At 41.1% G+C, this 25,389-nt stretch overlaps 1 protein-coding gene across 2 annotated transcripts in view; it reads left to right on the top strand.

The window, feature by feature from the left end:
• The window catches only part of LOC135498449 (muscarinic acetylcholine receptor M2-like), a 124,372-nt gene that overhangs the window by 53,750 nt on the left and 45,233 nt on the right, over positions 1-25,389 (top strand). For both annotated transcript variants that reach the window (XM_064788717.1, XM_064788719.1), the window contains exon 3: positions 16,892-16,947. The gene's annotated coding sequence lies outside the window, so the exon portion shown is untranslated. The remainder of the gene's footprint in view (positions 1-16,891; positions 16,948-25,389) is intronic.

Raw genomic sequence — 25,389 nt, 5'->3', positions numbered from 1 at the left:
CCAAACAGGGAGCATGTCTTTATGTTGATGCTGTTCATGTGTTCAAAGGGTGTGCTTTTTTCTAGTCAAACCAAACAGGGAGCATGTCTTTATGTTGATGCTGTTCATGTGTTCAAAGGGTGTGCTTTTTTCTAGTCAAACCAAACAGGGAGCATGTCTTTATGTTGATGCTGTTCATGTGTTCAAAGGGTGTGCGTTTTTCCTAGTCAAACCAAACAGGGAGCATGTCTTTATGTTGATGCTGTTCATGTGTTCAATGGTGGTGGTATTTTTTCTGGTCAACCCAGAGAGAAAGCATGTCTTTATGTTGATGCTTATAAGAAAGATGATCACGATTTTGTAATAAAAGCTTGCAACTCAAAAATGTGACAATCTTTGATTCTACCATCGTATTTGTAAATACAGAACCTGCTTACCCTTAAAATAATTCAAGCTGGTGCATTTGACTGCATTATATCAAAACACGTTTCTTTTTTGCTAATCATCAAAAGTCGCAGATGGTTCCATTGATCAATGGCTCGAAATGGTTAATCTAGTTTGAACCAGTGATAATATTACAATACGGTACATTTTCCCAGTTGTACCAGATGCGCGGTAGGATTCAGATATAAACATATTTTTTAGTTTGGGACAAGACAGGATGTTTCGGTCTTACAAAGGATATGAGGTACTTATCACCGGACGGTATGTAGAAAACTAATTCTTGTTGTCCCTTTCAATCACCTTGAGATCTGAGATAGATACTGCTGATAGTAACAACTAATTTTAATTAGATCTGAGATAGACAATGTTGATGATAAAATCCAATTCATCATGCCAGCACGCAAACTTTCAGCCATAACACCTGAACTTTGGACTAGATAACACGTCCAACGTAATGACTTTCAATTTCCCTTTCTGCTTGTCATGCCTGGAGAATTATTAACTGCATCTTCCATTATTGCGAAGTCGATGCGTTATGGATTTATCACAGCCATTAACCTTTACCATGAGAGGACTTCCCGTTTACAAAGTGCTTGGTGACGCCCATGTGCATGTCACACAGTCGATGTACATGCAAAATGCACTGAACACTTGTATAGCATGACGTACTTAGCAGCAGTGATTCTCATATCTAATTGGTAATACAGCTATACTTAATCAATGCTGCCTAATTATACGATTTTATCTAATCATAAAACGAGTGCAGGAGGCTGTGGTCGATTTCACCAAGTAGCCCAAAATTTCGAGTGCATTTTTACACGTGAGTGTACAAATCTTATCATAATTACAACCATCTAGGGTGGGTCGAAATAAAGACGTGAACTAGCTCCAGATTGGTTCTGGATCAATGAAGTGATTTCAACGTTAATCAGAACCAAATAAGTAATGGTGTTACCCAAGAGATTGTATAATTGGCCTGGGTATAGATTGGGTGGAATGCACGACAGAGAGTACATGTCACCCCCCCCCCCCCCACCCCTTGAGTAAAAATAGATTAATCGCATGAAAGCGTGGTTCGTGTTTTGATCCGAAAACGAAAACGAGAACAACGTGATTTTTTCTCTACAGGGTGACCCAGAAAACGTTTCCCTTGCACAAGTCTATTGTGTGTCCATTGTGTGAGGGAAAAGATTTCTTTGCCACCCTGTAGTTGACGAAACATAGTCAGTTGTTTTGTATTATTGTTTCTAGCAAGTACAGATTCATCCATACTTGTGTCTAGGCATACTGGACATTCTGTTTAATTGCATTTCTGACAACATGAAACGCAATAGACGTCGTCGACATGCCGCCTCTTTCTCGTGGTCGTACTCTGATCAAAATCTGACCCTCTCTATTCTTCATGTGAACGAAAATAAGTTGAGATACAAGACACTCTGGTCTACTGACTTGCACATTGTTTGACGAAGTGAAGGTTTAGAATAGTTGGGGCCAACAGAAAACATGTGATTGTACCTTTGTCACGCTTTATCCTGATTGCTTATATCACATAAAAACATGATTGTGTAAATTCACACAAAAACGTGATTGCCGAATCACATAAAAGAAGGATTAATAAATAGTACAATCACGGTTCACATGTAGCTTGAATGAGCCAGATCACGGCGAAGTCTGTAGCTATATAGATACTGATTTGCCTTTGTTGACCTGGATAATTTGATTAATTTTCCGAAATTGCATTTCTTCATGCGGCAATAAATGCATTACATCGAATATTTAAATAAACTGCAACAAGCATAGTTCAAAGGAAACCAGCCTTAAAATATCCCCAGGGAAATAACCTTTCATTCTCCGCAAAAAAAACATTTTCACACAATAAAGATAATCCGAAGTTTCGTCTTCTTATTTTGATTAAAATATAATGTTGCGAAGATGTAAAACTGACATTTCACTACGCGGATAATGTTGCAAAGATATCACTAAGTCTCAATTCCATTTGGATCCTCGACATTGTTATGATGAAGGCGTCGTGTTCTTTTCCTCGTGGATTTCTCGATTTCTTATGTCGTGTTTCCAGTCTCGCGTTGCGCTGAGTAGCAGTATCGTCTGTCTTAATGTCATCTTTGTCGATAAAGAATTCCGAGCTGGCTCGCAAAGGTCGAAACAGAATTTTAATATCAAAACCTAGAGGGTTTGTTTGCGAGCTATATTTACAACACCTTTGATATCGGAAAGATTTCATGTTTTCTGGTTGGTTTCGACGACTTTAAGAAATCATTTATGATTAACCCTTTGATATTTGAACGATGGTGAGCATTATATTATGCGCCCCTTGGCATATATAGACGATCATTTCGCTTAAACTGAGAAGGCAACTGGTGTTTAATGATATGCACTGTTATATGGTAGTCTCCGCTGCATAGCAACGTAGAGGCCCTTTGCTGCATTAGCGATATCACGCAGAGGACTTTTAACACAATCAAAATTGTCTTCGTTGACAAAACAGTGTAAAATACCTAAGGCAGTGTACGTGACCAGATGTAGATTTAGGCTAGCATTCTGCTCGGGCATAACATGCACTGCAATTTCACTTTTCGATACTATTAACCCTCTGTTAATGGCTGTCGTCTCAAAAATAATGACACGTGGTTGACCACTTTCCATTTGGGAATATGTGAAAACTACAACTATTACTGCACTTGATTGAAACAGTAAAATAATTTGTGGTGCCAGTTTGTTATAATAGTAACGCCAGTCATCGTTTTTATATCCATTCCTGTACCGCCGTGTTCTACTTCGTGGGGATGCCATGTTAGCAGTCATTATTGGTGCGTGCCTGAGTGAAGGTACTCGACTGCCTCGGAAACTTCCGCTACAAAAGACCCAGCTACTTGACAAGGGCAAGGTAAAATTGTACAAGATACCGTATGAGATTGGTATGCAGTGTACCGTGGGAGGGTTGGTTTTTCTCTGGGTTGCATTTGATTATAACAGAAAAGCTAGATTTTGACATACATGTAGGTCTAGGAACAATAAATTTTCAATTTATCGTTTCTATGAATTATCAAATTAAGGACTAAGGTGAACACTTTGCCTAATCCTGGCGGATCGAAACAGGAAGCGTTCCTAATCTTCGTACCTTTTAATCGTGTTTATAACGTCGCCCTCACGAGGAAATATCCTCTTTAAAATCCTTCATATCCGATAAATTTCACCTCCTAAGATGTCTTAGTCACGATATCATCCCTGTATCGCTATTTTGAAGCCAAAGGCACTCCTATTTAGTGATTAACTCCGATGCCACTTACAACTTATAAGGCTTCTTCAGCAACTAAGATTTCCGAGGATGCGAGGACATGTCAAACGTAGGATGTCGACTTTAATGTAATCTGTCAAAATGGTCATTTTTCCCTCAGCGAATGTCATGATTAATTGCCAACTTCAATGCAAATTGTCAGAAAGGTCATTTCAACGTCAGCAGCTCAACAGTCTTCCTATCTTAGTGATAATTTCAATTAAAGGGCTCATTTTGTCGTCGCAGTTTGACTGGATGAGACGACTGTGATGACACCGACAAGTTGTGCCAACAAACGAGCTATCGGATGCTTTTGCCTTTATTGTATTAATAAGGCAAGATATGAAATACTTTCACTTCCTTTTAAAGAGGTTATAGGTCAGTATGACCTGACCACTTTTAGGTATACCCATGATGTCCTGTACATGTTTACATGTATACTTGGGAAGAATCGATTATGCAATCGCAAGCTTTTGGGCCAATATTCCCGTGTTTCACCTTGACATTGGCAGACCTATTTACAATCCAACGCTACGCTTGAATAATATGACCTGAGCTTAATCAGTGTTCCCTACATTGTAGTGTTTCTCCAAATTAGAAGAGATACATGATCCTGACTTGTCAGCAATAGACACGAATAGATTTCAGTGTGCTAAAATGAAGAAAACACCTCACCGATGTTCCGAATTGTTTGATGGCAATTACGGCTATGTCGATTCGGTTGACATTTTCTTTGAGAAAAACTGTCTCTTTTGATGATACACACCACCTTTAAGTGTCAATTTAGATTAGATTTCAACGACAGCAGCACTCCTACATCGCTTTGGTGGCGCCTGAAATCTGTCGCTCACCACGTTAACTTCCGAAATAATTTCCTATATTTTTCTATCTGTGCACTCCGGGGGTTTTCTGAGATCGAAAGATGCATTGAGTTGTCACTTTAGTTGTTTATCAAGAGAAATAATCCATCCATCCATCCATCCATCCATCCATCCATTGGCAAAATGAACTCTAAATAAATAATTAAGGACAATTTTTGACTTGCATGGTCTCTATCTTCTTGGCACGGAATGATACGTTTCCCCTTCCGAGGTCATTACAGTAATTCGTGTTGACATGAACAGTCCGAGGCAAACCAAGGAACTGATCCCATAACTTAAATAATGAATGACCGGCATGTACCTAGGAAATATCTGAAGCATGCCATTAAGATCCCTTCAAATATCCTTGATCCGAGTAGGACGCTGTTCAAGACAGCACAAGATTTTTACCTTTAGGATTTTTACCATTATGATTTTGACCGTTAGGATTTTTACCGTAACGATTTTTACCATTAGGATTTTTACCATTAGGATTTTTAGCGTTAGGATTTTTACTGTTACGATTTTTACTGTTACGATTTTTACTGTTACGATTTTTAACGTTACGATTTTTACTGTTACGATTTTTAACGTTACGATTTTTACTGTTACGATTTTTACTGTTACGATTTTTAACGTTACGATTTTTACTGTTACGATTTTCACCGTTACGATTTTTACTGTCACAATTTTTACCATTAGGATTTTTACCGTTAGGATTTTTACCCTAACGATTTTTACCGTTACGATTTTTAGAGTTAGGATTTTTACTGTTACGATTTTTACTGTTACGATTTTTACTGTCACGATTTTTAACGTTACGATTTTTACTGTTACGATTTTTAACTTTACGATTTTTACCGTTACGATTTTTACCGTTACGATTTTTAACGTTACGATTTTTAACGTTACGATTTTTACCGTTACGATTTTTACCATTAGGATTTGTACAGTTGGGATTTTTACAGTTAGGATTTTTACAGTAATGATTTTTACCGTTAGGATTTTTACCGGTAGGATTTTTACCTACATTCATATTTAGTTACCTGCCTGAATCAATGCTTTAGCTACCCATGTTCAGTGACCTACTACAGGTTTCCATGTTCAGTGATTTAGCTATCGATTTAATAGTTAGGACAGCCAATCGAATTATGCCCTCGTCCCTGATCCAAACAGCACGCCAGGCTAGAAGGCTATTAGCGAGATGCAAATGTGTGATTTTCCTGCTTAGTAATTAGTGCGACCAATACTAGTCAGACTAGGCTATGCTGTGAATGTGTCTAAACTCTGTTCTATCACGTAAGGAATATGTTCGCGACTTTCATTTTACGGACTGCAAGTTTTTTTTGTTCTTTTGTATCAAAAGCACATTTTTACGCGAGTTTATTTTGGGGAATCTAGGAGTTTCGAGAAATTTGCCGGATTAGACTATTCCCACGATAAAAAGCCAAAATGTTGACATAAATCTTGGACAGCCATTTACACGAAACATGTAATATATAGGAGTATCAAACGATTATAAAAAATTGTTCTGACCTTTCGTCTAGCACCATGCCAACACCCACTAAATATCTATTTCCGCGAGAGAATCCGACCCGACAATGGTCGTCAAATGACAAAGCAATGATATTGTAAAAGAGCAAGCGCTTTGCTAATTCAGCAGGCAAGTAATGTGACCACGAGCCAGGACACTGCCATGCAGTCTTTAAAAAATGGTCCAAATATGTATGAAAACTACGGCCATATGGAAAAGAGGAAGATTTCAAAGAGAAGACAAGCAACTGTTGACGTCACAAACATATGGACATCCACACACAAAGAATTATTTGTGCGTTTACCTCGACTGTCTTGAATGCGCACCATGTTATCGACGGACCTGTCAGGCTGGGAGTAACCCCTCGTATATATCCATCCATGTGAACTGACTCGCAACACCGGACATACGACAGCCCGCGGTCCCAGGGGGCAAAGATGACCTGGCGGTAATTTGCACTTAGTCTCGATTATGGTACAGTTTCTAAACCATAGCCCGTGTACATTGTTTTATTAATGCTGCCCGTCCAGGTCTGAACGCTGTCTCCCATGCGTCATGTCCACCATGTGAACTGGCTCGGAACATTAGACAGAGACGGGCCCATCCCCGGCGGGGGCGAATACCATCACGTACTTGTATAATTTATAGTGTGTGATAGATGCAAGGTATTAACCCATCTGTTCCGTGTGTCATGCCGAGATAATCTATCGAAAAATCTGTACAGATCATTCGATTTGGTCACAGAAATACAGCACAACGCCGCCGTTGTTCTAGTGACACTACAGCTCGAGTCCAGGAATCGAAATTGTGTGAGATACCCCCGAGTTCTGAGTTTGAAACTGCGAAATTAGGCAGTCTAGTGTGTTGGTCCGGGCGCTGACTGAGGAGGCAATGAAGAAGTTACGTCCGTTCGTTCAGTCACCAATCTGTGAGGTTTAATAGCTCCACGCACATGGACGCTTACTTCATAAACGTGCATGACTTCACACATCTCTTTGAGATCCGCCCCATACGTATACGATACGATATCGTGACTCGAATGATATTCACCAAATTACACATTTCTTTAAAACGCCAAATCAGTGTCACATCTCGCACAGGATGACTGTAATAGAGTGACAGTGTGTCAACATGATTGATGTCACGCGATCACAATCAACTAGAGCGGATCTTGACTTAAAGTTAAGATATATTATTTGATGCAGATTCTTGAATTAGATGGCAACCTGTTTAATCAGTCATGTAACGACGTCAGCAATAAATCTAATTCCAGGCCTGCGCAGAAGTCTAAAATAGCAGCTCTCCGAAAGGGAAGTCTTCAAATGGAATGGTTAAAGAAGCGGATATCGACATATTTTGACTGGATGCACGTTTCCTCGATGAACCCACTTTTCAATGGCAGTTATTGGTCGGTCAGAACTAAGATTGTCTATATTGTGACAGTTCACGCTGAAATAGTTTTCTGCTTCCGACAATATCATGGATTTTAATTTCGAAGGTCATTAAATTCCAACATTTCTGACAAGTTCTTGTTTATAACTGGCGATGTTGTTATGGTTGATTGTGTTGAAATGGCCTCTAAATGTCCCTGAACGATGGTAAAACTCTCAAGTTTGGGAATTCATCAACGTCAGTGAGAAATTTCCTGTATTTGTTCCTGTTGATCACAGGGAGTTGATATCGCACCAGCTTTAAACGCTTCTTAGGTTGCAATTTTAGCGATGATTTAATTTAAGCGTGTGGTGAAAAGGTTCAATAAAGAAGTGACGAGTCGACTTCAATAATGGAGTTGCATGACATTCCCAATTAACAAATAACTTGAAGACAGTCCTCCGAGACTGATTCGTATAGTGCCGTTCTCGTGGAATCGCTTGTCGTGTTGCTCACATACTGTAATTGGAAATATTTAAGACTAATCAGCTGTGACATAAGCACTGTCTTGCGCATTCAACTAAAACGACTTTTGCCGAATGCATTGGAAAATACCACGCGACGATAAAATACCGACCTTTTGTCGGGGTTGTTAAAATCCCTATCTCCAAGTTCTGCTGAATTTTTAATTTCCAATTTAATCAACACTTTTCAATATCAATCCTGCAATTGTATTCATGGAGAGCTGGCTTCAAGGTCCATCACGTAGCCCAAATTACTTCACGAGAAGACACGTTTGGAGGTGATCTTCCTTGATATGACAGGTGTCAATTTGCGGATTATGGCGAACCACTACTATCCTGATTAGGCCAATAGAAACTTTGGAAACTTGAATTATATCTGTCTAATGGACATGTGGCATCCACCTGTGCGGAAATGTGAACTACAGGGTGAACGTGGCGATACCTGTATGAGTGACTATTCCATATACAATCTTTAATTAAGGGATGTTTCGTCCTGGTTACAGCAGTCCGTCAGTACGTCCTTAAAAGATCTATCGGATCACAAACCTAAGACAGGTTGCTTGCAAGGAGGCAGAGTGACCCAACCAACGATATGGTTAACGTTAAGGTACTGCACACAAATTCAAACAATGATTCTGTGCACTTAAATATCAATACGAAATGCATGGCAAGTTTCCCCTGACTGGGGGTCACGTAATAACTGCGTGACACGCAAGTTTGACTTCCAGGACCACATACAAACAAACTGAATGGCACAAACTATATAGTTTACTGCTTCTAGTACCTTTACGCCGACGCACGCATCATTACCCCTTCAGCGTTTCCGTTATTTGATTGGCATCCAACTCCGCTTAGATCAATACGAGCGTTTAAAAACCTATCTGTCTCGTGACGTCATCAGCGCAACGTGACAGATGGGGGAATTTAGCCTTATTGATCTCGCTGCATCAATAATCCGGGGTCTTATGGTGCATTTCTAAAGAAAGTCTGAATCTTGTGGGTCATGGACAATATCTTTGCAATTCTTCGAATTTTACCTTCAGTCTGAGAGCCTTTCTCCGCTACAAGTCGAATCATTATTTGTCCTCTGTTTTTCTACTAACTGCTCATTTCAGTTTCACATTGACCTACTTACCAAAAGTGCATCAACTCTGACAGTCTTAATTGCCACAATCTACGTATTTAGTACGCTTGCAGTGTATCAACCATATCGATTTTTTCTAATATTTACAGTTTTATAACCAAATAAACCTCGAGTGCTCGTGTATCAAAGGTCCTCAATTTGATTGCCAAAGCTATCTTTCACGCTTTCGGTGTATCAACTAGATTGATCTCTGGTCAGAGTCTGGCCCAAGCGCTTACGTGAAGGCACTCTCCTCAGTGCCTTATCACTGCTGGTGACCAACTGATTTTGGCTTTACAAAGACTTCCATTATACTTACCAAGGCTTGCCTTAATCTTTGTAAATCTATCATGATCCCGTTACGATTGGGGAGAATTTAATTGCCATAGTCAACGTATTAAAGGCGCTTGTGGTGTATCAACCACACTGATCTTCTCTTTCTAACAGGATGGGCCCCGAGTGGCTGATTGGCTCCGGGGTTGATGAATGGGATGCGCTGCGAAGGTCATGCGTGAAGGTCCCCATCTTGATGTATTTGATCTGACAAAGCCTTGAGATGTAGTGTAACCAGTGTAACGCATCTTGCTAATTTAATTAACAGCTGATTCAGTCTATTCTGCGGATCTGCGCTAGCCTAAAATGTAAGGGAACATCGAAGAGGGTAGATATAGAATCTCAATGGTCACCTGTAGCACATTTTCTTCCCATTAGGTGTACTTTCGTCGGCGCTGACACTATTGGCGTTACGCTATGTGAAATTCTCCGATCTAACCCGGACAATGATAATGGTTAGGAAGTGACTACTTGGCAAGCCCGGCTTACCAAACAGCGACTTTTTCTTGTCCTGAATGGAGAGCCGTACTCATTAATATTAAAGTAAAGTCTCCAGCTCGCCAAACAGGGTAGATTTTTTACCTGTTTGGCAAGCCCGGCTGGCCGAACAGGGTGGCTTTTTAGTGCTATTTGGCAAGCGGCTCTCCAAACAGGACAAGAAAAGATGCCTGTTCGGCGAGCGGCTTGCCAAATAGACCCGGCCTATGGTTATACTAACGTTTAGCGAGTTCGCACGGCGGTTTGTCTTTTGTTGACACTCTCCTCCAGCGTATCAACTTCTCATAGTGTCGACGAAAAACATATTTAGACAGGTTCAAATTTTCAAAAGTTTCAGTTATCGGATCAGACATGTATAATGTAACGCCACTATCATCCCGCGGGATCTGGGGTTGTGTTGCGTCTCCCACACAGGAGATTATTACCACCCTATCCAGGCGAATTGACGTACCAAGTGCTCAATATTCCATCATATCATATTTCTATTTCCATTGAGTGTACCTTTCAGTGGGACCGTCTATCCGCCACCATGTTAACGCTGTCGCGACAACAAAGTTTGTTACAATTAGCATTTTCACATCCAGAATCATTGTTATCAACAACTCTAAGCCAAACAAGGAAACCATTGCGATAAATACATCATTGAACTACCCCAGGCAAGCGCTGAGTAAGTACTCCCCATTTCCTCACAACCCAACATCAAAGGTTTTTCATAAGTGCCTGGTAATATGCGCGCATTACTTTGTTGAATGAATTATACGAATCGTTGGCCAGAATCAACTGATGTCAATTTGGAGAAAGTGACAGCCATTTCAGTCAAAACATTGAATTCGTGATAGTATACACACGCAAAGGAATTTGAGCTTTTAGTGTTGTTTTTCTATTCGTACTTTTATCCCTCTCCAACGAATCGGAGGATTTTAATTAATTTGGACGTCAGCTACGCGTTTTCTTCAAATATCGAGCAAAATGGTTTGTGGTGTTTGTTAGATATTTTTGGAAGGTACATGTATGGCAACAATGACATTCCACACGTTGCTTTTGATCTTCGCCAACCAGCTGCATGGATAGTAGCTAGAGTTGGCCTCCTCCGCCTTCCAGACGGAATCACTGAGCCACTGCTTGGCGCTAAAGCAGCTAGCTACATATATGAACCTCCAACATGCCAATGGCAACAGGAACCAGCTCTTTGAGTTGCTTAGAGTTGGTACGTACGCTGTAATATTCACCTTTGTTGCTCAGCGCAATAATAAAACCTTCTAAAAACCATTATTGAAATGGCTGTCGTATAGGTATCGATTCCCAAGCGGTATAAATGTACCCAGGGCGAAATGGAGACCGCAACTTCGACTTGACTCCTGGATTTATCAAATTTACATTCGGTTGTTCAATATTGGCGAAGCATTTGACGCCGTGTTTGATATTTGTCTAGCAAGCGAAAACACGGGAAGTGTCGGTGTCACTTGTTGCTGAATACAGGTAATTAAATAAGGAGACGACGTATTTAACAAAATAGCCGTATAAAGGCCAAATATGATCTGAGATTTGAATATGGATGTTGTAAAAAGGAACTAGACTACATTTTCGCTACCTCAGCTGACCCTTGTGTAGTTTGATGAGCAGATGTATTTGTGCAAAACTGAATGAAAGGTTGTTGTTGTTTTTTTTACTTCTCAGTGTGTAGTTTGGAAAGACAACGACAGAACCTAGGTCAAGATCAAAAAAAAATTCTTAGTTAAGATATCACCTAAAATGTATACTATTGCATCAGCTTCACGGTGTCGGGTGGCTTAGAGAAATGTACACAGTAGACGAACGCGCTTTGACTCGTAGACCCATCAATTATCCGTCAGCATAAATTGATAGAGTTATTTACCAACGCTGTATTGGATATTTGTGTTGCCAGTGAAAACATTGTTCGAACACGAATTAGTTGTAACTATATGACACGTGTCAAGTGTCACGAGAACAGGCAAGGTTGTGCAAAAATGTACATAGCATGTACGTGAGCAGTCGATGCAGGCAACAATAGGATTCCCACAGAATAAAAAAAGGTTGAGAAATTAGAATACTTGTCTTATTAGAATAAAGCCTAAAATAGTCATTTTATAAGTCTTTTTAGAAATTCCCAGGTCCAGTTTACTGGGCATAATCCATCATCAATGAAAAAGGTATGCATATCCTGCCGATACATGTAACATGATACTTTATTGAGCAGCAATCATGACTTCTTTATAATCATGTGATTTAGGGGATTAACGTCTGTGTTTTGCCATAAAATACAATGTACGTCTACAGTCATGATCACGATATCGATCGAATCAATCCACATGGAGCTGCACAAACAATGGTGTTTTCTTTTCGCATCTGAATATAGGGCCAGCCGCCACCAATCCTAATGGCCAAGACATCTGCCTCGCCCTCGATGTCGAAAGGTCGAAGGTTCCAAACTCGTGGGTAGCTAGTTCTGGTTGGTTACTAGTCGCCGCCTGGGATAGCGAATGAATAAACTTAGAGCGCTTGTCCTCTGAGATGAAATCGGAATGCTAAAGATGATTAGTCTCTTAACATGCAATGAATTCGAAATTCGTGTAAAAAAATGACAATTGAGATTATGCAAATGGATGTAAAATCACAGCACAACAGCGTGAATACTCTAAATTGCCCGTAACATGAACAGCCAGACTTTCACGTAATGTCTGTTACAGAATCGCCAACTTGGGAATTATGCCCTCCAACTTCGCTGACCGTGAAAACACCCTATAGTAAGTGTCCGCCCATGACTGAAGAGTATCGTTTAAGATTTTAAGTGTTTCTAAACGTTTGCACAAGACTGTACCAGCGAATTCCTCTCATTGGCTTTATCCTGATTACTGTACTACTCTCGTGCTATTAGTTAATTAAACTGTCAATTAATCAGCGTAGATGGAGGATGACGAAGAACGCACTACACTCGCTATAGCATCAAGGACTACAGAAAGGATCGACTCTATTGAAGGAGTCTGCTGTGTCTGTTTGATCAGTACGACGGAGTTAACAGGTTCAAGAACACTGACAACGTATATACGTATATGTTCGTCACGTCCGTGATGTTGATGGGCGCCAGGTTCTGATAGCGTTCAGTGTTTTATGACCTAGATTTTGTGTTAGTAATTTCAAAGTCTCAACTGTTAGTTTAAGAATGGCTGAAAAACTCGACCATCAATAGAAAACCCTTACAATATCATAGTCGATGGTACTAAGTGGTCGAAGGCAGTTTCAAGGGCATACTTTCGTTAGCCATACTTCGTATCTTTCTTACAAGCCTGTTGATGCATTTCTAGTTTCGACTCAGAGATTTGCAGCAATTTCTAACAGGAACGTGTCTCCCAAGAGAACAATAATGCACTGTGTGTGCACATCGTTTGAATGTGTCGAAGAATTGGAGTGCAGAAATATACAGGAGAGACAAGTTACTGGCAAACAGCCAGGCAAAGATGGCCTCGATTCATCTTGAATCACTTTAACAAATGTACTTTTAAGTAATAAATTTTAAAACTCACAGCAACAATCGTCTCCAGGCCACGCTGGGTACCTTTTCTTAACTCAACCCACGTTCAAACTAATTAAAAGGCAAATGACTTTCCATATTCTTTTGCACATGCAACAGAATAATAGAATTCAGATCTACTACCCCCAAACAAGGCAACGTTTTACATTGCACAAACAGGACACAAAGCTTTCAAGTCAACAGCAAGCTCTTCAAAGACCTGATGTCATTGGAAAGAAAACTAGAACATCCATGAATCGTCTTAGACGACTTCAATATCAATTGCATCGAAAACATTCTTGCTTGCATCAAAGTTACACGAGCGATCTAATTACATGTTATAAGCTACTCGAAAGGATTTAAAAGTGAAAGATCCTCAATCATGCTAAAGGGTACGTTGGGTCCAATTCAACATCGCCGAGAAACCATCTCCGTTGTAGTTTTGTACTTTTGAATTATTAAGCCCATCAAAAAAATATGTCTCACATTTTACTGTTAATTGGCAAGTTTTTTTTTTTCCTTCTGCAAAATAAGAACACGGAACAAATTCACATCCGTGTTTACAACTTATACGATTCAGACACCCCACATGATGCCTACTAATCACTGCGTATTTGCATAATTAATTGACGTTTTGACAATCCAATTAACCAACGTCCATCAATTACAAGGGTATGGTGTTCGCCGTCAGGGGTCGAGTCGTAAGATCAGTCGTGATAATAGGTGCGTTCTCTTAACTAAGCTCCAACAGTATTTGCAATGTCATGCACGAGAGATACTGTAAATAGATTTGAAAGTGGTCTTTCCGGGGCCGTCTGGTTGTGACAATAGAGAGTTTGCGCATCATTTACGACACTCCCACTCCGACTTCAACTTTGAGAGTGAATTGCTGTCTTCTATAGTGACAACTTCGATTTAAATTAAGAGACGAACGTTTTCCAATTAATAAACTACGTGTAGATGAACAAGGATTTTCAAATTCCAGATCGGACCTGTGCATAAGGAGGAAATAATGTAGTCGTATTCCAAGTCGAAGTGATTGCCTGCGATTTGGATGACGACTTCATTATGTCCGTCTTGTATGTTGGTCCAAAGTCATCCTTGATTCTTCAGACGCCCGATAACTTCATGATTATCAAACTCCTCGACCTCCTCAGCCTATGCGTTCCTGTTTGACAATACCACCTCAAATGATGTACTCGACCAACTAAACTAATTAGAAATATCATTTCTTGGCAAACACGCGACATATTCCACACAAAGAACACGACGAACCCATCCAATGGCATCATTTCCATACATAACGCACAAGTCTCACTCTTCTGCTGGGGTGCGTTTCGATAGGAAAAAGTATTTATAGGAATGCTATCAGGCATTTGGCAGATTTTGCGCTCGGGTGGCGGGTTTAATGGCATAATTCTGCCGACAGCGTCTCTGCATCTCCCCAAAGACCCACAGCATCCGTGTTGGAATCTCCTATTTATATCCTATTAGGAGGCGCGAATATTTTTATTTCCGTATCTTCACGCATGCGTGATTGACGTGTTGATTGATATTTTAAGTCGACTCGGCGATAGCTTAGAGATGTGATGGATTTTTTTCTTGTTTTCTTATGATATTTTTTTTACCATTATACCATGTAACATAATTTGTGTTGACGTTTTTAGTGGATTTTTCCATCATATTTTATTCCCGCTGTCTTGAGGTTCGCTCAGGTTATATTGAAGACATTGCTGCGGTGGCTGGGAAAGGACATCACATGATTTTTTTTTCAACATTATTTTTGTGACAACGAGGCTTGCACTTGTTCTGGATAGTTCGCAACATTCTTTGAAAATTTTACCTACTGAAGGTAATTCCTACAAATTTCATCTAAACCGTTCCGAAAACCACTTGTTAAGTAAAGATGCCGACTGACTAGCCCGCTTGTACCACAATAATCATGAAATTTATTCTTGGTAAGCTCGCGAAGTATCCGCCTAATCTCACCGTCTGAACCTAATCCCCTCTAAAGGAGAGCGATTGTAGAATCGCTAGAAATACCTCTGCCCCGATAGTATCGCAAACTCATCAAGCATTGGCAGTATCAGCAACATCGCCAGATTGGTGGTCAGTTTAGTGATGGTACTGGAGGCAGGATGGTTTAGAAGGGATGTCTTAGAAATTGTTGAGGCCTGACAAGTACTGGATTGTGCTTTGTGGTGTTTGTCATGAGCTTATTATGATTGGGAAAGGTTGCAGGTAGCAAGGTCAGGCAAAGTCCATTTCACACGGCCAGGCAGTATCGTGGCTCTATCAGCAGCATCGCTTAATCGGTGGTCAGTGATCACAATCCGGGAAGGCGGAGGATTTGAAGAAGGGATCTTAGAAAATGTTGAGGCCTGATTATCATTTTAAGTTTCTGAGTTTCGCAGCCGGGAAATATATCTATAATCTAAATATAACTATATTGTTAAAGTACAATCAAGACTATGAAACCGGTACATGATGTAAACACCGAGTAAAAGAGAGAAAAATAGCGTGATAATTCCACTTCGAGGATGGGTATGTGTTCGCATCCTAGACGTTGAAGTTTGAGTTGCACCACTCGGACAACTTCTGGTTTTCTAGCTCTTGATTTCTCGGACTAAGTCATCTGCAGCTTCAGGCAAAGCGTCCGTGCCCCGTGGGAGAATTTCAGATTTCAGTATAGCATGTCATTAACACAAACACACTTTATTTTTCCTAGACTTTTAGCATTTACTTTGCCTGTTTTTTAAAGTTTGAAACATTGCCATAATCATATCCAAGGGATAAAATTTCGTTGCTTTAGGAAACAGACAAATCTAAGCCACATGCTTCTAATATTGTGCATCCGCTCTAACATCCCATTCAGTTATAGAAATGCAATTTTATCAAAATTGAATACGTTCTCGATGTCATAGCAATTTGACTAGCTTCTTAATGTCTGTGGTTGGATTGAAATAGAGTGGAAAATTGAGTCGCCAAATGAAAAGCACCTCCTAAGCGGAACTTGTTGTCATACGAAAGACTGTCATTCTCGATGTTGATGGACGATGATTCCAAAGTGAAAGAAATTGTTGGTGAATGAATATTATAAATCGTTTTCCTTTGCTGAAGGGATGGGCTTAATGATGGCTTAATGCTCGAGGTTGATGATATTAAGGGTCAGGGCATTTTAACGAATGAACAATGGACACAGCTTAGGTCGTCCTGTCCCAACCTGTTATAAGACAAGTATGGTTTGTTAAAAAAGATTAAATCTAGAAACTTAGCTTGTGAAATGCACTGTTCTTAAGTAAACTTGGACTTGATAGCTGAAAGCCAAGTCCGTGATATAATGAAAATTACTGAGATTACCTTATCACTTTTGTAATGAACAATGTTCTTTTTATTTTCAGGGAAAACTACAGAACAATGGAGGACCATTTTCCAAGTCGAATACAATAGCAAACGGGTAGGTCCTTATTTAACCCATTGTGTGCTTGATATACATTGTCTCAGCACAATAGCATGAATGCCCTTGTCTACGTTGTACATTGTAATAAAGCCGGATAAATCCCAAAAGACATTCGCCACTTCCGATGCGCATGCGCAGCAACAAGATTGTCGGCACATCTTAAACACCACCTCACCAGAATAGCCTACTTTGAACAAGCTAAAACCCCGTTAACGGTGGTCCTTTCAATTTATACGTATAAAGAAAAAGATTTCTAAGAAAATGACGTTCTAATTTGGTTTCGATTCACATTTAGTACGAACAGTGAGTTAGGGTAATATAATTACTGTACTTTCGCAGGAATAGGTGATGATGAACTAATCACACCCGGTGAATAAACGATGGGGCTCCTGATGCGGACGCTATATTTAAACAGCTATCTAATCATCAGTGAAATAAGTAGCATCAGTTTGCAAGGGGATATCCCCGCAGTGTGCTATAACAATTGCAGCCCGTAATTGATATATGAAGATGTGCACGTTCGTGAGCCCAGGAGGACGGATATTTCCTCATTTAATCGCATCGCCAGGTGGCCGCCGTCTTGGTGCTATACTTATTGAAAAGCTCACACAGGAAAGTACCCCGTAGACTTTTTTCAGGAAAGGCCTACAAGGTTTAAGATCAAAAACCCATTCTCTTAAGCTGCATGCACATCTCTGTGTATATCAGCAGCAGGCTCGGTTGAAATCCAAGACGGCAACCGGTCTCGATCCAATGAATAATTATATGTAGAGCTGTGCTGCAAACTTATGCACCTGCTACTGCCCTTGTGGCTTATGGGTTTGTACCCCTGTGTCCCCAGTCAGCCAATACTGTACTTGTAAGTAGCAGAACTCCGGAAAATGTACACAATTGGGTACCTTGGGTGGATCAAATTGTCAACTGGGCAAAATAATCATTCTCATGCTGATCCTTTAGCATCTGACACCAGGTGTGTTTTTCGATCTCGCTCACCTACGCGACATACGCGACCTCTTTTCCATCCAACATTAATCCGCTAGCTACGGTGCTACCCTGGACAGTCTTCCATCAAGCGCGAAAGGTCAAGCATACATTGGATGTGACACTATCAGGTTATTTGTGCAATGCATTTTGAAATATGTATTCTATTTGCCCTGCCAATTTAGATCGTGGGCTGACTGTCTCTCCATGACAAAAGACGTCATTACTGAGGTAGCCTGGATGTGGAGGCTTGCGAAGTGCATGTAGGAAAGGCCAGTGTGGAGGCAAAGTAGGACAAATGTAGATAAGCAAGTACACTGTCGGTAAATCAGTTGGAAGTGATATGGAGGACGTACTGAAAGGAGTAGGCCCTTGTGAAATTGAAAAACCGTGGGCGTTCCTTTGAAGGTGTAGTGACATTCAATGTTACGCCAACAAGTGCCCTGGAATCAAGATGAACCTTAAGGAACATGATACATTAGGCCTATTATATACCCTATGCTCCCAGGCGTTATCAGAATAAGCCAATGTCAAAGCAAAGTGGAATCTTCTTGCGTTAACGAACAAAGCAAATTTCTCGAATTTCTGTTCCATTTTCATGGGTGTAGTGTTACCTTGTGTCCGCGATAAACATGCACAGTATAATCATATTATATTGCCTTCTCTAAGAGAAAAATAAACAAATTGTTCTGTGCCCTCTGTAGGCGCAGGATCGGCATTTTATTAAAACTTCATTGATCTTCCAGTCATCAAATGAGTTCTCATAATCTGCCGATCAGAATACGTATTTCCAGTTGGGACAGTCCTATACATGATGGCTCTGTGATTAACTATCGAGTTATGTTAAATTTCTTGAATCCTTTGCCAGTTGGGATCAAAAGAGCATGTAACTTTGATTCAATGAAAGTACCACAGGAGAACTGAGCTGGGTGGAACACTAGCTAGTTCTTAGATTGACTTTGCACTCTAAATAAATACCTAATAGGTATACAGCCCTTTGAATAGCTACCCCGCTTCCGTGTGCTTTCAGAGAAATCATATTTATAGTACGAGGTAGATATTTAAGGAAATATCATCCGTTTTGTGCCCACGCGAAGTACCTTGTACAGGTTTTTTACCACTATCAGCTTTTGTTACCAATAGAGTATTATCTATTTTCGCTAAAGATAGCACTGCTTTTGTAGAAAAATAGGTTCGGTTAACTTGGCGAGTTTGAATGAATTGGTGATGCGGTAAACATTACTAAGTCATGACTTAAAGAAAAACATCACGAGGTCTTACTTTAGGAAATCGGTATGGCCCAGCATGATTCGCGTGGTTGTTGTTGTTGTCGACGTTGTCGTCGTTGTTGTTATTGTTATTGTTGTTGTTGTTGCTGCTGCCGCCGCCGCCGCCGCTGCTGCTGCTGCACTTGTCTTGAGAATTGCAATATGAATTCCTACCAATGTGGTCACTTCCGCTGCTCTCTATACTGAAATTCATGGATTCCGTAACTTCATCCCAAATCTGTCCTCCATCCATCATCCCCATATCGGTCAATGTTTAGCCGCGCTGTTCATTATGATTTATATGGGAATAAAGCGAAATATCGAAAATGTTGACCTCCCCGCATATTAGCATAATGCATGCCGCATTCAGCTTTTCCCCTCAACTTTCCCCAATCATTTATATTAATTACATTGGTCGTTCCTAGTCAATTTCTAACCATGCACTTCATTAAAAATCAGTCCAGATACCATCGAATGAATGATGACACCATGGGGTCATCAATTTTTATGTATTTAATGGCTGACTATCGCATGGACGATAAAAGCGACAAAGGGTCATTCAATTTGCTATTAATGAGACATTAAGTCACCATTAACCCTTTAGAACTGTTTATTACTCTGGTGAATCTACGGCATCAACGGAATTAGCTGGTTTATTTATGTTTTAACGACGCATCGCTTGGGACGAATGAAGAAATTGGTAAATTAGGTTGGTTCCCGATCGTCAGTCAAGGCAGATGGCTAAAGTGTCATTAGCCATCTGTCGATACGATTGGGAACCATTTTATAACTAAATGGGCTTATTAATGTTCATTTACATGTACATACTCTTGGACGATGTGTTTCAGTCTGTGAGTTTGCAAAAATGCTTGAGTTTAATATCTCTCAGCAGAAGAGGCCTTATGGAAAAAAATGTTTTGCAATTTCTACTCTCAAATAGGCGTTCTGCTGGCTCGTGGTCTGCCAACGCAGTTTGGCATTCAGCTGTTGCATAGTTCGGCTAATTCATACAGAAGTGTTCATCCATCAGAGTCACTATTTTTTTAGGATACCCGTAGTCAAATAGTTTATCCCCAACCCATTCTCAACCCCATGGATGTCCTCTTAAAACAACGAAAAATGCAGCATGTAAGACTGCTGCGGGAACGGGTTGGAGAACGATTGATAGCAACTTGGGGTGATGGTGGTCAACACTTAAGATGCAAGAGTCAAGCTTTGACTATAGACGCAACTGACTAGAGTGATATTTGATTACCCATGCTGTCGGGTCGAGCGTATTGAGAGTGCTCAGCCGATTGAATGTATAGACAGAGTGGCCGAGATGGCTTGGTCAAGGATTCTTGAGGAGGATGTGATCTTACTATAACCGCTGCTCATAATACGGCCCGGCTCCTGGTGGATTAGCCTTGTGTCCGTGGTGTCACTGATCGAGTATCGCTATCGCCCTTTGCCAATTGATAAGCGAATAGTTTTTGCTTGAAACGAGAGTGGTTTCATCTTCAGACTGAAGTCATTGACTCCGTACTCAATCTGAGGCAGAGAACAGTGTTGGGACGTCTGAGCGAGTGTGTCCTATACGCACTGTCCGAGGGTTGGGCCATATCAAGATAAACGTAAGATGTTCGGGTTGTAGACGATAATATCGATGGTATTGGTTTTCTTGCATATTTCTACGCCACCCCATATACACATGAAGGGTTTTGACATTCCCCAGGCTTGCTTTGAAGGTGGACACTTGTCCGCGCCAGAGAATGTCACGACTTAATGGAGTTCTCGGTTACAAAGGTTGGCGCCCCTGGTATTGGCGTGCCATCCACTTGACCTCTCCGGGTAACCAATGATATATGCCGTATATTGAAACAAGCCCGTTTGATGTCTGCCCACTTTGCGTGACATGACTTTATCGTTGAGAGATCATACGATCATGTTGTATGACAGCAAGATGATACGATTCTTTAGGCTGGAATGGTTGCTTCAGTTTAAATCAACCACTCCCGAAGGAACAGGTTTAATCTCCAATTTGAGTACTACCAGGAATACATACGTGCAGCACATCGTGTTTCCCCTAGACGTAGTTTAGAGTAGCGGAGAGGGTTATGAGCTGTCTTAACAGGCGGAATCGGGGAATGAGTTTCGAAGTGGTTGTCGCCCAAATTTGGGATAATTTGTCAATACGGGAGGCTTGCTTTGTGGTCCAGTTGAGCAAAAGCGCTTGGCAGTTACAGCGCTGCAAATCCCATCAGTTGTTATGCATTTTACCAATGACTCTTTTGACTACAGTATAGAACAAAACGTACAGCTAATCCCCGTCAGGGGGGAAAATAAATCGTACATTTGCAGACCCAATAAATGAGATAGAAACCTCTGATAAGCCGACCATAATATGGGATGGCCTCAAATTATACAATTTGAAAGTAATTATCTGCAGGACAGGCCACTTATTCCCCGTCATAAAGTAAAGAGTAACTAATGGCAAATGGCTAGTGTGATGGGGCTCATTTATGAATTTGTCCATTTGCGGTAATAGACGGCGAGATTACTGGGGTTGTAATGGATGATGACCGCAAAGCCGTGCTCATCTAAATAGCGTGGTGTTGTCCCATTCATAAATCGCCATTGGTCGCTAGTTTCACTGTTGATGGCTCGGTGGTGTGGACGTTGATTTCTCTCTCCCAGCGAATAATTCCTCCCCTGTTTTATTCCAGTGGCGGATTAGGACCTATAGCTCAAGGAATTGATACAATACTGGAGACAGAAGTCTTAGTTATCATTTAAGTGGGGATCTAGCGAATACAATGAAGTGGGTGAGCCCAATAGTTGCGATAAGATTTTGGATGACTTGCACATCCACCATCCGCCCAATCTCCGTCAAAATACATGTATATATGTGCGATTCCTCTATGGTCATCCCAAGCTTTTAGTGTTAGGGCATAACCTTGAATAGACTCTATGGTGAGTGGTGATTCATCTCCGAATTAGTACTTATCTAGTCATCACATCGCATTGAGTAGGTGAGCACATCTGTCTTCGTTAGGAGTACTCCGGGAGAACTGACCTCGGTCGGATGGTCACGGCAAAATTTATCTCGCGTATTTCGATGCTGAGCATCCAGACAAGGTTCCCCAATCGGCGACTTGTTGCCATTTCGGGCGAAAACCCCACGAAACTCCCCGATTCTATTGTGCCAGGAGATACCACGGCGTAGCAAGATAGCTCGGAAAGTTTCAAAGAGATAGCTAGATTAAGATTTGCCGACGCATGGCCGAATATCAAATGTCTACAACATTTTAGACAGTCATATTTTAAAATATGCGATACCTTGCTAATTTTTTTCTGATTTTCACCTGGTTATTTACACCAGTAGAATTGGGAGAAATCATGAGGACAAGACAGCCATTATTGTGCGTTTTGGGCGTAAACCTATGGATCATGAATATTCAAATGGGGATGTCATCTCGCTTATCAAGGCCTATTTACTGTTCATAAGATACGCGTGTACATGTACTTTTGTGGCCTTTCAGAAATCGGTTAAATAATCAGTTCAAATCCGCACGATTAAACAGCATCGTCTTCCTTCAACTTAGTGGCCAATTCCTGCAGAGTGGATAGAAAAATGCGTCCATTTCCGCTTGTCGCGCTAGCTGCGCCATTATCAGCAACTTTTTGTGATAAAATCAGCGTTTGGAATAAGAATGTCGAAAATGTCATTGACAGCTTATGAGGCGTAGAGAAAATTATGGCATGCAGTGACCGAGTTTAGCTGCAGTGCGGATATCAGCTCCAAAGACTGACTTTCTGAGAGGTTTTTTTTAAAGATTTACCGAAAAGATATTGAGTAGTGAAGAATAAGATCCGTTTCGAGGGCTCTATGTTAAAAAATGAGGTCATAATCTGTTTTGAAATGGCAGTAACCGCGCAAATAGCCGGAAATGCGATCCCAACGTATAGGTTTAGTATTGAGTGATGTCGATGTCATGTGATTACCTTCAGGCGTGATGGGATGGGGTCTCTTTTGAAAGGACAGTCAGTAGCGCTTTTTATCAAGCGGGTTGAGTTATCCAACCGAGTAAGGCACGTGATACTGTGAAGTTTTCTCGGAAAAATTGTTACAAATTTAGCAGCACTTGATGGTAATTACCCTACAGCATGCAAGCAAGGGTGTTGTACCCCAAAAGCAGTTGTTAACGTATTTTCACTAAGTATTCCCCCCCCCCCTTTAGTCAGCCCACAAGGAACAGGAACTGCTTTTTCCTACTGATTTCTGGCACGGGTATTTCGATCCAGACATATCCAATTTGCTTCGCCTATCGCAAATTAGCTCCAGCACTCCACTCACAACCGATACTTACACGAGCTAACTTTGTTATGGGTAAAATTGATATGGCTATCCCCTCCTTAGCGGTGGCCGATAGACTCCGCTCTCGATTGGCTGATACGTGAATAAACTTACCAATGGCTAATTTGGGGTGATTCTACCTTCTGGGATTCCGCTAGGCAAGGCGGTGGATTCGAGAGTAAGTGCGATATTAGGGAGTTTTCGCAAATCTCCGAGACGCCAACGCGAACGCCTGTCCCATTGTTCGATATCATGATCAGGAGCTCGAACAATGGGGTAGGAGTTCGCGTCGGCGTTACTGGAGCTTTCCGAAAACTCCCTATTACTGTTGCTCCCGCGTACTTTACTACTAAATGGAGGAGGAGATGTCACGCAACGTAGCTCACGCTACGCAAAGAAAACTATAGAGATCTTTCAAAATCTTTCATTAATCCGTACGGCCTCAGCATGAAATTCTTCTACTAACTCCGTTTTGCCATTAGATTTGATCACAAACCAGAGTTATTCCTAAACTCTTAACAAATATATTCAACACCATCATCTTAAATAACAAACTAAAGTCCTCATCCTCTAACTCAATAACAGCCTTCGTCTCAACTTGCTCACAGTTAGATCAAAAATTCAATTTCGTCTCCGATCTAGAAGTTGCATTGCTGTCTTTACAAATTTCCATGCGGTATATTTCTCTAAATCGAATTAATATGTGCATTTTGCATTTAGAGAAACGCTTCGGATTGATTTCAGTGCGTGGACGAGATTTCATTATCCTGCGGCTGTTCAGTGATAATCTGGTCTAATTCTTCGGCATTCGCTGCCACGTGACGCAACTGTACATTTCTTTTGATGCAATGGTCGTTGTATTCACTTTTTTCTCTCAATATTGCTGCTAATACCTATGACTTACATCGAAATTAGTCCAACACCTGTGAAAGCTTACCCGGTCTCCTGTTTTTGCTCAAAATTCCACTTTCCATCCCATGGCAACCCCTCGGGAATGCTTGTAATGAATGCATTCATACATTCTCTGGATTCGTACCCATCTATGGTAAGTGGCCAGACGACGATGTCCGCTCTTGGCCATGGCCAGATCACCCCAGCATAATGACCACAGCCAATCACCATGGATCATTAAGCCGGAGTTAGCCATTCTATTCACAGTGGCAGAATGGACAATGACCACAACCCATCGATGTATGCTGATCACGGCGCTGAAGGGCAAGTGATATGGGGTTGTTGGCGATGCGCTTTCACTGGTCACGGACCATTATTCACTGCAAACTGGCCACAGCTATGTTGGGGAAGGTTACTTGGGTCACAGAGGATGCGCTCTTATTGACCCGGCCCATCGTTCACTACGAATTGGTTACAGCGGTCGAGGAGGGTACCATGGGTCGTGCGCTTTCTCAGAGCTGGTCAGGCGCATTGTCCGTGCAGCTGGGCAGAGATAACGCAGGTCACCGGAAGTCACATTTAGCTAATATAATGGCCCATGGCTGTAGCCGGATAACGTGATACCGCGGGTGATATTGGGCCGTAACGATGCGCTGATGGTCACAGCTCAGCGTAACCACAGCCGACCATAATTCATTTTTTGGAGTAGGATGGGTCATTGTGATGTTCGTGACGGTCAACATCAGTGCAGCTTGCAACAGCGCTTAACAAAAACATTTTTTGGTCACGTAATCTTCATCACGTTGGTCATCGCACATCATTTTCCTCAGCGTAGTGTTTTTGTTGAGATTAGGGAGGCATCGTTTTACTTGTCGCGCTCCACCACTTCTGACTACAGCACTACATTGACAGGATTCATCATTCGAACAGAGCTATCCATCTAGGAACGTAGATCAAAGGAAG

This window comes from Lineus longissimus, chromosome 13 (assembly GCF_910592395.1).
Source record: "Lineus longissimus chromosome 13, tnLinLong1.2, whole genome shotgun sequence".
Lineage (NCBI taxonomy): Eukaryota > Metazoa > Nemertea > Pilidiophora > Heteronemertea > Lineidae > Lineus > Lineus longissimus.
The sequence above is the reverse complement of the archived record's forward strand: the minus strand, read 5'-3'. Positions and strand labels throughout refer to the sequence as shown.